We start from the raw sequence: 12,243 nt of genomic DNA, 5'->3' as shown, positions 1-12,243 counted from the left end.
AACCCAGTTAGGAATCACCAGTGTTTAAAAATAACTCGTACTGCATGTCATCTGTATTATTTGATTGAAAATACATTGCACGCTAACTAAAGGGTCAAAGCCTCGTTCCACTTAGTAACTGTTTCTATGATCTATGATTTATGTTGTTGCACTGTAGAAAAAACATGAAAGCAACACAGTGATAACCTTAATTAGAAAAAACAACTTGATGCGGACAAAAGTCATCAACTTCAAATGATATTTGAAATATAACAATTTTGACAACAAACTTTAAACATGAATAATTCTAACCTTTCAGATTTATGTTTATACACCCATTATGTTATACAGAACATATGACATAAATAATACCAATGACACGGTGGATAATTTAGTGAAAAAACAACCTTTGCTGGTTGACCAAAATACTTTTGCTACATGCTCAACTTCGTCGCTGTCAACAGTCTCACGTTAAGAATGTAGAGACTGAAATGTTCGTGCTTTTTTTGTCAAGTGCTCTTCATCCAGTGAAGGTCAGCTCTTATTTTTCCCAATATTGTGTTACAATCTTCTATGTCTTTACAGCGAAAAAAACATGCTGTCAGAAGTGGGATTCGAACCCACGCCTCCAGGGGAGACTGCGACCTGAACGCAGCGCCTTAGACCGCTCGGCCATCCTGACTGTAGCACAGCATCTCACAGTTAGTCACATCATTTCTTAATCTGTACAACACTTACCGAAGAACTAGATTTGGCTGTTGTAATATGAGTATAAATACTGTAAAGAGCAAACCATTCACATTTAAGTTGTGGTATGCATTCTGTGTGTTTACAATGCAATTCTGACCAATCACAGACCAGTTCGAATTCCACAACAGTCCTTTGTATGACCCTTTGCACACACATTCATACATTTCCAGACAACCAACAAACAAGAAGGAGCCTGAAATCCACTTGACCCAAATGTACTGTTACAAAGCTCCACCTAGATTTGATATCAGATTGCTAGATTCCATTATGCCACGGGATACACTTCATGACCTATTCCATACATGTTATCTCCACATATGTTATTCAGATCCTTGAATTAAAGATAGCATATGCAATACCAGTAACACAGTGGATAACATTTTAAAAGTGAACCTTTACTGCCTAACAATTAATGTATTTAATTTTTGTTACTTGCTCAGCCTCCTCTTTTGGCCAGGCTTTCACTTCAATATTAACGTTATTTACAAGTAATGTAATTCCAAATTGTACATATAAGGTGCTATAACCAACAATTCAGTACACAGATGTTTATGTTGGTTTCCAGACAGAAGTATGGAATACAATATTAAGTAAAGTGCAATACAATATGTATGTTATTGTCATTAAAATATATTATAAATAGTATTAGACAGAGATAGCATACAGAAATGAGCAGCAATACAGAGGTTCATGTGGAAAAAGTCTGTCACATGAAGGTCTTTTAGCTCTGGTTATCAAGTTATCCAATATGATATTTGAGACAGGCTAATAATAAATAATGTCAGGTAGACTGGATCATACAGTGACTGTGTAACCACAGGTGAACACACATAAACATGGCACAGCTAGTTAATGTACCGTTCACAGATAAGAGGGCTTGTTGGAAATGCTGATTCAATGAATGTTTTGGAGAACCGGGTCTACTAGTTTTACATTTCATCAAGGACATAGCTGTAGAGCTACTGTACACCAACACACCACTTTGTGTACAGTTGTAAAGAGTGTAGACACTGATACTTTCTTGCTGTTTTTGTCAATTTTGTCTTTATGAATGTTGTGTTAAAGCAACTATTTGGCCTATTATGAAAAACACTTGCTGTCAGAAGTGGGATTCGAACCCACGCCTCCAGGGGAGACTGCGACCTGAACGCAGCGCCTTAGACCGCTCGGCCATCCTGACTGTAGCACACCATTTCACAGTTAGTCACATGATTTCTTAATCTGTACAACACTTACCGAAGAACTAGATTTGGCTGTTGTAATATGAGTATAAATACTGTAAAGAGCAAACCATTCACATTTAAGTTGTGGTATGCATTCCGTATGTTTACAATGCAATTCTGACCGATCACAGACCAGTTCGAATTTCACAACAGTCCTTTGTATGACCCTTTGCACACACATTCATACATTTCCAGACAACCAACAAACATGAAGGAACCTTAAATCCACTTGACCCAAATTTACTGTTACAAAGCTCCACCTAGATTTGATATCAGATTGCTAGATTCCGTTATGCCACGGGATACACTTCATGACCTATTCCATACATGTTATCTCCACATATGTTATTCAGATCCTTGAATACAGATAGCATATGCAATACCAGTAACACAGTGGATAACATTTTAAAAGTGAACCTTTACTGCCTAACAATTAACGTATTTAATTTGTGTTACTTGCTCAGCCTCCTCTTTTGGCCAGGCTTTCACTTCAAGATTAATGTTATTTACAAGTAATGTAATTCCAAATTGTACATATAAGGTGCTATAACCAACAATTCAGTACACAGATGTTTATGTTGGTTTCCAGACAAAAGTATGGAATACAATATTAAGTAAAGTGCAATACAATATGTATGTTATTGTCATTAAAATATATTATAAATAGTATTAGACAGAGATAGCATACAGAAATGAGCAGCAATACAGAGGTTCATGTGGAAAAAGTCTGTCACATGAAGGTCTTTTAGCTCTAGTTATCAAGTTATCCAATATGATATTTGAGACAGGCTAATAATAAATAATGTCAGGTAGACTGGATCATACAGTGACTGTGTAGCCACAGGTGAACACACATAAACATGGCACAGCTAGTTAATGTACCGTTCACAGATAAGAGGGCTTGTTGGAAATGCTGATTCATTGAATGTTTTGGAGAACCGGGTCTACTAGTTTTACATTTCATCAAGGACATAGCTGTAGAGCTACTGTACACCAACACACCACTTTGTGTACAGTTATGGAGAGTGTAGACACTGATACTTTCTTGCTGTTTTTGTCAATTTTGTCTTTATGAATGTTGTGTTAAAGCAACTATTTGGCCTATTATGAAAAGTACATGCTGTCAGAAGTGGGATTCGAACCCACGCCTCCAGGGGAGACTGCGACCTGAACGCAGCGCCTTAGACCGCTCGGCCATCCTGACTGTGCATGCTATGTTAGACTTATTTATTTCAATCCAAATAGAATTGTGCAACACTAGCCTAGTTGTTATTGTGCGAGTATAAATACTGTAAAGAGAAAACATAATTAGTTCATAAGCTCTTTGTCTCCGGAATGAAATTCTCAGCAGACTGGGACCAATTTGAGAAGGGCCTGCATGCAAGTGATAAAGAAGGTGTAAGACAGTCAGTATCAACATCTGATCTACTTACTAGATTTGAAGTCCGATCGGATTCAGAGCACAGACTGCCATTACACCTTGGAGCCCAATCTCAAACTCAACAGACAGGTGTCAAACTATTACATACATGGTAGCGCCACATATGTTATAAATAGCATATAACATTACCAGTAGTACAGTGGTTAAATTGATCATGATTACTCAATGGATGCACTGGAGGAGGTAAATGTTAAGGTTCCACCGAGATTTGAACTCGGATCACTGGATTCAAAGTCCAGAGTGCTAACCATTACACCATGGAACCACTCTTTCAATTACTTTAATGTATAGTCTAAGTGTCAAAAAACACACAAAACCTGACATATCTACCTAATGTGTAATTCACAGACAAGAGGTGATGTTGGAAATGTTTTTTCAGTCAATGCTTTGAAAGAGTGAATCTATACTCATTTTACAGTTCATCAAACACATAGTAGCACAGCTACTGTACAGCAAGACATTTCTTTGTGAGAGTGTAGACACTGAAACATTGTGGCTTGTCGCTCAAGTGCTCATCACCCAGTGAAGGTCAACAACTTTCTCTTACTTCCCCCATATTGTGTTACTGGTAACTGGAAGGCTAGAAGAAAATACAGACTGTCAGAAGTGGGATTCGAACCCACGCCTCCAGAGGAGACTGCGACCTGAACGCAGCGCCTTAGACCGCTCGGCCATCCTGACTACTGCTTCACAGACAGACCTACAATTCACCATCCAATTAGCAATGATGGGTGGACTCATCTGTTATTCAGGCCACAGAATGGAAACACGACACAAGGCGGACAACGCAGAGGGGATGCACCGTCATTAGTGGATGGCTACAGAGAGTGACAAAGTAAGGCAACTCAAGCGGTTTGAGTTTTTCTGTATTACAGTTCTGACTTATTACAAACCCCCAACATTTTGGGAACAATGCTATATACCCAGTCCTAATATTTGCTGCACACCTTAATAGGAACAGACAAACAAGACACAGTATACCCACAATAAACATACCTGCTCTTACTACCAGGTTCCACCAAAATTTGAAGTCGGATTGGATCGGATTCAGAGCACAGACTGCCATTACACCTTGGAGCCCAATCTCAAACTCAACAGACAGGTGTCAAACTATTACATACATGGTAGCGCCACATATGTTATAAATAGCATGTAACATTACCAGTAATACAGTGGTTAAACTGATCATGTTTACTCAATGGATGCACTGGAGGAGGTAAATGTTCAGGTTCCACCGTTCCATTACACCGTGGAACCAGTCTTCCAGTCTTCTTCTGTGTCAAAAAACATACATAAACCTGGCATATCTACCTAATGTTTCATTTGCTGACAAGAGGTGATGTTGGAAATGTTCTTTCAGTCAATGCTTTGAAAGACTGGGTCTATACTCATTTTACAGTTCATCAAACACATAGTAGCACAGCTACTGTACAGCAAGACATTGCTTTGTGAGAGTGTAGACACTGAAACATTGTGGCTTGTCAACCCAGCGAAGGTCAACAGTTTTCTCTTACTTCCCCCATATTGTGTTACTGGTAACTGGAAGGCTAGAAGAAAGTACAGACTGTCAGAAGTGGGATTTGAACCCACGCCTCCAGAGGAGACTGCGACCTGAACGCAGCGCCTTAGACCGCTTGGGCATCCTGACTACAGCTTCACGGATAGACCTACAATTCTTCAGAATTTTTTAATGTATCCTCACAGCTCTTTCTGGAGAACTGGACAATATCAAGAGTGTCTTACTTTGGTCAAAGTAAGTATGTTTTAAGGTCCATTGACAGTCATGAAACTGGACATCCTCTTAAAATAACCAGGTCCCACCGAGATTTGAACTCGGATCGCTGGATTCAGAGTCCAGAGTGCTAACCATTACACCATGGAACCATATAAGCTGTTTCATGTCTCTTGGAAACCTACTGCAGAACAGTGTCAGTTTACACATTAGCCTATAAGCATTATTGGGATTTCCAACAGGTCCTCTGCCTGGCGTCAAACCCCATCGGGAGCGTTACGGCAGCGGAACGAAGCATGCCCTGGGAGAGGAATCTGCCTTTTAAAATGAAGTTGCACTGTTAATACAGTAATTGTGGGAGTCCAATCAAATCCGAACGAGTGCCTTTAGTTTACCGTAATTGCTGTAGTAGCAGCACAACTAAACGGCCCGATTTTGTTAACTTACTCAAATTTTGTTGATTTGGTAATTTTCTTCTTTTTTAATTGTGTTTGTTGCTGAAATACGATTGGGAGGCTTTATTTTGAAAGTGGACGGAAGTTTTATCTTGCAGATTCTGTGTCTGACTTTCTGTCTGGTGCAATCTGGACTGTTGAGCTTGACGCGATTTAGAAACGGCTCCATCAAAATTAGAAATGCTGCGGATTGATAGCGCTGGAGCGCGGAGAGCTGCGGCTGGGATGCTGCTGAGATGTGCCACGGAGATCCCAGTGTGGTCACTCTCATTGATTAGAGTGGCAATGGTCAGCTCCGGTGACCACAGCACAGCCGTTCCGCGCCGCTGACGAACCCGGTGGAAATTGGGTTTCCCTCTACTAAACGCAACTCCTAGCTAGCTTTAAAGTAGCCTCACAGGTTTTTTTTTCAAAAGAATTGGACAAAATCATGCGTGACTGATAAGAGTGAGGTCGATATCAGGACTGAGTGATGCGTCTGAGATGTCCAGCTAATGGCAACATTAGGTCAAGGTAGGTGAACAGGTGGTAATCTTAGAACTGTGCATCCTCTTAAAGACAGGTCCCACCGAGATTTGAACTCGGATTGCTGGATTCAGAGTCCAGAGTGCTAACCATTACACCATGGAACCACAGACTTTGCCAAATCATGTCTCTTAAGCGACTCGAGTACAAAGTCAATTTCTGTATTAGCCTATGGTGATGGTATTTCGCTATAATTTATAATACAAATATCCTACTTAGAAAACAGTAACCACAAAGGATTCAGTGATTTCCAAGCCACGTAATTCCAAATTTTATGGATAAGGTCTAAGTGTTAAAAAAAACACACATAAACCTGGCATATCTACCTAATGTTTCATTCGCAGACAAGAGGTGATGTTGGAAATGTTCTTTCAGTCAATGCTTTGAAAGACTGGGTCTATACTCATTTTACAGTTCATCAAACACATAGTAGCACAGCTACTGTACAGCAAGACATTGCTTTGTGAGAGTGTAGACACTGAAACATTGTGGCTTGTCGTTCAAGTGCTCATCACCCAGCGAAGGTCAACAGCTTTCTCTTACTTCCCCCATATTATGTTACTGGTAACTGGAAGGCTAAAAGAAAATACAGACTGTCAGAAGTGGGATTCGAACCCACGCCTCCAGAGGAGACTGCGACCTGAACGCAGCGCCTTAGACCGCTCGGCCATCCTGACTACTGCTTCACAGACAGACCTACAATTCATAATCCAATTAGCGATGATGGGTGGACTCATCTGTTATTCAGGCCACAGAATGGAAACACGACACAAGGTGGACAACGCAGAGGGGATGCACTGTCATTAGTGGATGGCTACAGAGAATGACAAAGTAAGGCAAACTGAAAATTTGGGGTTTTGAATGACTCTAAAAGAGCAACAACATGACTGCTATCAACACTCAAGCGGTTTGAGTTTTTCTGTATTACAGTTCTGACTTATTACAAACCCCCAACATTTTGAGAACAATGCTATATCCCCAGTCCTAATATTTGCTGCACACCTTAATAGGAACAGACAAACAAGACACAATATACCCACAATACACATACCTGCTCTTACTACCAGGTTCCACCAAAATTTGAAGTCCGATCGGATTCAGAGCACAGACTGCCATTACACCTTGGAGCCCAATCTCAAACTCAAACTATACTAAATGTCAAACTATTTCATACATGGTAGCACCACATATGTTATAAATAGCATATAACATTACCAGTAATACAGTGGTTATACTGATCATGATTACTCAATGGATGCACTGGAGGAGGTAAATGTTCAGGTTCCACCGAGATTTGAACTCGGATCACTGGATTCAAAGTCCAGAGTGCTAACCATTACACCATGGAACCACTCTTTCAATTACTTTAATGTATCCTCACAGCTGTTTCTGGAGAACTGGACAATATCAAGAGTGTGTTACATTGGTCAAGGTAAGTATGTTTTAAGGTCCATGGACAGTCTTGAAACTGGACATCCTCTTAAAATGATCAGGTCCCACCGAGATTTGAACTCGGATCGCTGGATTCAGAGTCCAGAGTGCTAACCATTACACCATGGAACCATATAATATGCTTTGCGTCTCTTGGAAAGGTAGCGCAGAACAGTGTCAGTTTCCAGATTAGCCTATAAATATTACACCACAGAAACACAACCCCTAGCTAGCTTTAAATGATCAATTAACATTATTTACAACCACAGGTTTTTTCAAGATAATTGGACAATATTAAGAATGAGACAGAGTGATCAGTCTGTTTCCAGTTAATGACAACTCCTACTTTCATGTGAAGGTAGGTGGACTGGTTGCGGTCTTGAAACTGTGCATCCTCTTAAAAACCAGGTCCCACCGAGATTTGAACTCGGATCGCTGGATTCAGAGTCCAGAGTGCTAACCATTACACCATGGAACCACAGACTTTGTCAAATCATGTCTCTTAAGCGACTCGAGTACAAAGTCAATTTCCGTATTAGCCTATGGCGATGGTATTTCACTATAATTTATAATACAAATATCCTACTTAGAAAACAGTAACCACAAAGGATTCAGTGATTTCCAAGCCACGTAATTCCAAATTTTATGGATAAAGTCTAAGTGTCAAAAAACACACATACACCAGGCATATCTACCTATTGTGTCATTCGCAGACAAGAGGTGATGTTGGAAATGTTCTTCAGTCAATGCTTTGAAAGACTGCGTCTATACTCATTTTACAGTTCATCAAACACATAGTAGCACAGCTACTGTACAGCAAGACATTGCTTTGTGCACAATGCTTTGTGAGAGTGTAGACACTGAAACATTGTGGCTTGTCGTTCAAGTGCTCATCACCCAGCGAAGGTCAACAGCTTTTTCTTACTTCCCCCATATTATGTTACTGGTAACTGGAAGGCTAAAAGAAAATACAGACTGTCAGAAGTGGGATTCGAACCCACGCCTCCAGAGGAGACTGCGACCTGAACGCAGCGCCTTAGACCGCTCGGCCATCCTGACTACTGCTTCACAGACAGACCTACAATTCATAATCCACATAGCAATTAGTAATGATAGGGAAACTCTCTTGTCTGATATTCAGGTCACAGAATGGAAACACAACTACAACAAAGGCGAAAAACGTAGAGGGGATGCACTGTCATTAGTGGATGGCTACAGATAGTGACAAAGTAAGGCCAACTGAAAATGTGGGGTATTGAATGACTCTAAAAGAGCAACAGACTGCTATCAGCACTTAAGGCTAGAGTTCCATCAAAATTTTAACTCGGATCGGATTCAGACTGCCATTACAACATGGAACCCACTTGCGAATCTTAACAGACAAGCATATGATATTGATAGCATATAACAGAGTTAGAGCATGACATTACCAGTAATGCAGTGGCTAAACTGAGCATGGTAGCTGTCACACAGTGAATACACTGGAGGAGATAAATGCTCAGGTTCCACCGAGATTAGAACTCAGATCACTGGATTCAAAGTCCAGAGTGCTAACCATTACACCATGGAACCACTCTTCAGAATTTTTTAATTTATCCTGACAGCTCTTTATGGAGAACTGGACAATATCAAGAGTGTGTTATAATATGAGGTGAAAGTAGATTGGTTTCTTTTAAGGTCCGTGGACAATCCCGAAACAGGTCATCCTCTTAAAAGGGATAACAGGTCTCAGACCTAATTTTTAATCTACAAAGTAAAAAGCAAATAACTAGCCTAGTTATTATTGTGTGATTATAAATACTGCAAAGAGAAAACTGTTCACAATTAAGTTATGGTATGCATTCTTTGTCTTTACAATGACATTTTGAACTGTCACAGACCAGTGCTAATTTGAGAAGGGTCCTGGGTTCCAGTGCCTGCATACACATTCAGACATTTCCAGGAACTGACAAGGAAGGTGTAAGATAGCCAATGTCGCCACCCTATCTACTTTACCCATACTTCCTCTGAAGCTCTGAATTCTGAGACAATGCAATTCTGACCAATCTGAGAAGAGCCTGTGGAACCCATCCCTGCACACATATTCATAAATGTTAAACAGTTTTAACAAAAGTAGTAAAGAACAAGAGCTGCTCTTATTGCTCTAAATTCTCATATGCTAGCACCTTGGCTCCCACAAGGCACATGTTCCACTCCTGCACATGTATTTTCCCAAAGCAACTGCACCAAATAATTTGGTTTGCTCAGAAATAATGCCCTTGACCAATGCCCGATTGATTGATTGACCCCAATGTCTGGGTTACAATGCTCAGCCTAATGACACCGCGATATCCGGATAAGCGGCAGAAAATGGATGGATGGATAGAAATAATGCTAGGCTGCTATTGTAGGTAAGTTACTCACCCAGATATGCCAATGTTACGTTAGATAATACAATTGAATTCATTCCTCACACTTTTTCTCTTTGTGGTTTTTGGATTTGAAAATACTTTTAAAAAACACACTCTTCACACTCTGCAAATCTTGAAGTATTGCTCTTATTTGAGCATGGGGTGAATGAGATTAAGTCAACAGTGGACCTCAAGCTGATTAAGAACACAGTACACCTGGCCTCTAATCAGTGATGGAGTAAAAATGTCTCCAAGTGCCTGTGTGGTGGAAAGCACATTTTGAGAAATATTACCAACGTTGCACATAAAACATGCAGAAAGTATTTACCTCAGTGTTTCCAAGGATAAATTCAGAATTACCTTATGGAAGAGACAGAAATAAAAATACACCTGAACATAACGAAAAAGTTACGCCAGCATACCCCATTAGCACCTTGTTGGATGTGTCCTGATGTTGCAGGGATGCTCACTGTGCCGCAGCAAGATTAGCCAGACTCATATCTTGGTGGTACGTGACATAGGCTGTCTCATGTTCTGAATCAAAGCACTGAAACTCACATGAGAGGAGCCTTCCTTCAGCTGACAACGATTAAACACTCTGACACTCTGAATAATTAGGTTTAGTTTCAGCCAACAGGTAAGTGGGTCTCGACAGCATAATATGCATTTCGTACTGCTCTCAGTGTGTTTAGCAACAAGTAAATGCTGTGGACTATCATTACCTGATAGGTAATGAGCTAGGCGGTACAAATCTGAGACTGAGGGATTTGCAGGCCGAGATGCAGAACTGCACGTCCCAACTGTGTGAAACCTGGCTTACAAAGCCGGGTGACCTATTTAGCTGAAATGGAAAATGCCTTTCACTTGTAGAGTGGGAGAGAGGTGAGAGGCTGAGCAGACAATTACATTGTGGCACCACACAATGTGTAACTGTCTTCATTGATTTTATTTTCAGATACAGCACAGCAGAGAAAAAGTGAATAAGATTAATTTTAGGACCACGTGTGGGCATAGTGTTATGATAATGGGATGGAATCATTTTAATTTTGCCAACATACTGTGCCCATTTTTTGTATGTATAGAAAAATGAAGTAAAGTCGAATGCATATCACATGGAACATAAGTTCTACTCGTACATTTTCCAATCAAATGGCTATGTATAATCTAAAAGAAAGTCACTTACTGTGAACCCACAGAGAACATGACAGCTCCACGGCTTTTTAGCCCCTTTTTTTTATCTTGTTAAGAAACTTCAACATCAAGCTAATGTTAGCTAAACCTAAGTATCCATATTTTCTTCAGGAGTTAGTGTAGTATAGAAACAAGCTAAAAGAAAGTGAATATTTGACTTAAATATATATATATATATATACGACTCAAAAATGAATGCTAATGTCGCTATCTATCTGCTGGATGTGTGAATACTCAACCACTTGCTAATACATTAAACATAAGGTAAAACGTAACAATATGTCAGATGTTGCATGTCTTTAAGTTGGTTTGTTGTTCTGCTTCCAAGTTTTCTTTTCTTTTTCTGTCTTCTTTTTCAACTTTGGCGTTATTGCTTTAGTTTTGGCCAGTGAAAAAAAAGCATTATGTTGTACTTAGTAAAAGAGCGCAATTGAGTAGCAGCACAGTTGTAACTATTAACATTAAGAAGCATATGGCACTGTTTTATTAATGTGTGTCATTAATTCATTTACTAACACTCAATAGTTAACTTAATTGTGAGCAGTAAACAAAGATTTCAGACACGTACTTATCATTATCATTTGCATCATCACTGGCAGCTGCAGAGTAACACAAAAGTAATGTTCAAATCTATAAAATGTGGTGCATTATTATATTACTAGCAGAAAGTGGTGTACATTATGAACATTTCTTATCTTGTTACATGGGGTTGCTGCAAAAGTGTGCATATAATGTCAATACTGAAAAACAATAATTTAACATAAATAAATTGTCCTGAGATTATAGTTGTATACGAAAACACAAAACATGTGGGACTGATATAAAAACCTGAATTGTATATTTTACTGTTTGCATTTAGCCTGAAATGACCTAAAGGCAATAAAGGAGTAACCTGAATAGCCCTCACGTGCATGAACGTGAGATTATTTGGGGGTCCCTTAATCTCTCGCAATAAAGATAATGAAATCAGTGAGCTCACGTTAAGTCTACATTGAAATTATGTTTGACCTAACAAGATGAAAGAGGCAATAAAGGCGCTTCCGGCCTTGTGATAGCAATTTATATTGCTCTGACGTTTCTTCTTAACATTTGGCATTTTAAGAGCACTTTCTGACATCTGCTTTTT

At 39.6% G+C, this 12,243-nt stretch overlaps 6 non-coding genes across 6 annotated transcripts; all 6 read right to left on the bottom strand.

Annotated features, from left to right (window-relative positions):
* Positions 1-3,586: 3,586 nt before the first annotated feature.
* Positions 3,587-3,658, bottom strand: trnaq-uug (transfer RNA glutamine (anticodon UUG)). Its single transcript has one exon. It is a non-coding gene; the product is annotated as a tRNA-Gln (tRNA).
* Positions 3,659-3,991: 333 nt separating this feature from the next.
* Positions 3,992-4,074, bottom strand: trnal-cag (transfer RNA leucine (anticodon CAG)). The gene has a single exon. It is a non-coding gene; the product is annotated as a tRNA-Leu (tRNA).
* A 2,625-nt stretch (positions 4,075-6,699) lies between these two features.
* Positions 6,700-6,782, bottom strand: trnal-cag (transfer RNA leucine (anticodon CAG)). Its single transcript has one exon. It is a non-coding gene; the product is annotated as a tRNA-Leu (tRNA).
* A 602-nt stretch (positions 6,783-7,384) lies between these two features.
* trnaq-uug (transfer RNA glutamine (anticodon UUG)) lies at positions 7,385-7,456 on the bottom strand. The gene has a single exon. It is a non-coding gene; the product is annotated as a tRNA-Gln (tRNA).
* Positions 7,457-8,512: 1,056 nt separating this feature from the next.
* On the bottom strand, positions 8,513-8,595 carry trnal-cag (transfer RNA leucine (anticodon CAG)). The gene has a single exon. It is a non-coding gene; the product is annotated as a tRNA-Leu (tRNA).
* A 441-nt stretch (positions 8,596-9,036) lies between these two features.
* Positions 9,037-9,108, bottom strand: trnaq-uug (transfer RNA glutamine (anticodon UUG)). Its single transcript has one exon. It is a non-coding gene; the product is annotated as a tRNA-Gln (tRNA).
* Positions 9,109-12,243: the final 3,135 nt, after the last annotated feature.

Source organism: Scomber scombrus, chromosome 22 (assembly GCF_963691925.1).
Source record: "Scomber scombrus chromosome 22, fScoSco1.1, whole genome shotgun sequence".
Lineage (NCBI taxonomy): Eukaryota > Metazoa > Chordata > Actinopteri > Scombriformes > Scombridae > Scomber > Scomber scombrus.
This window is presented reverse-complemented; position numbering and strand designations above follow the sequence as displayed.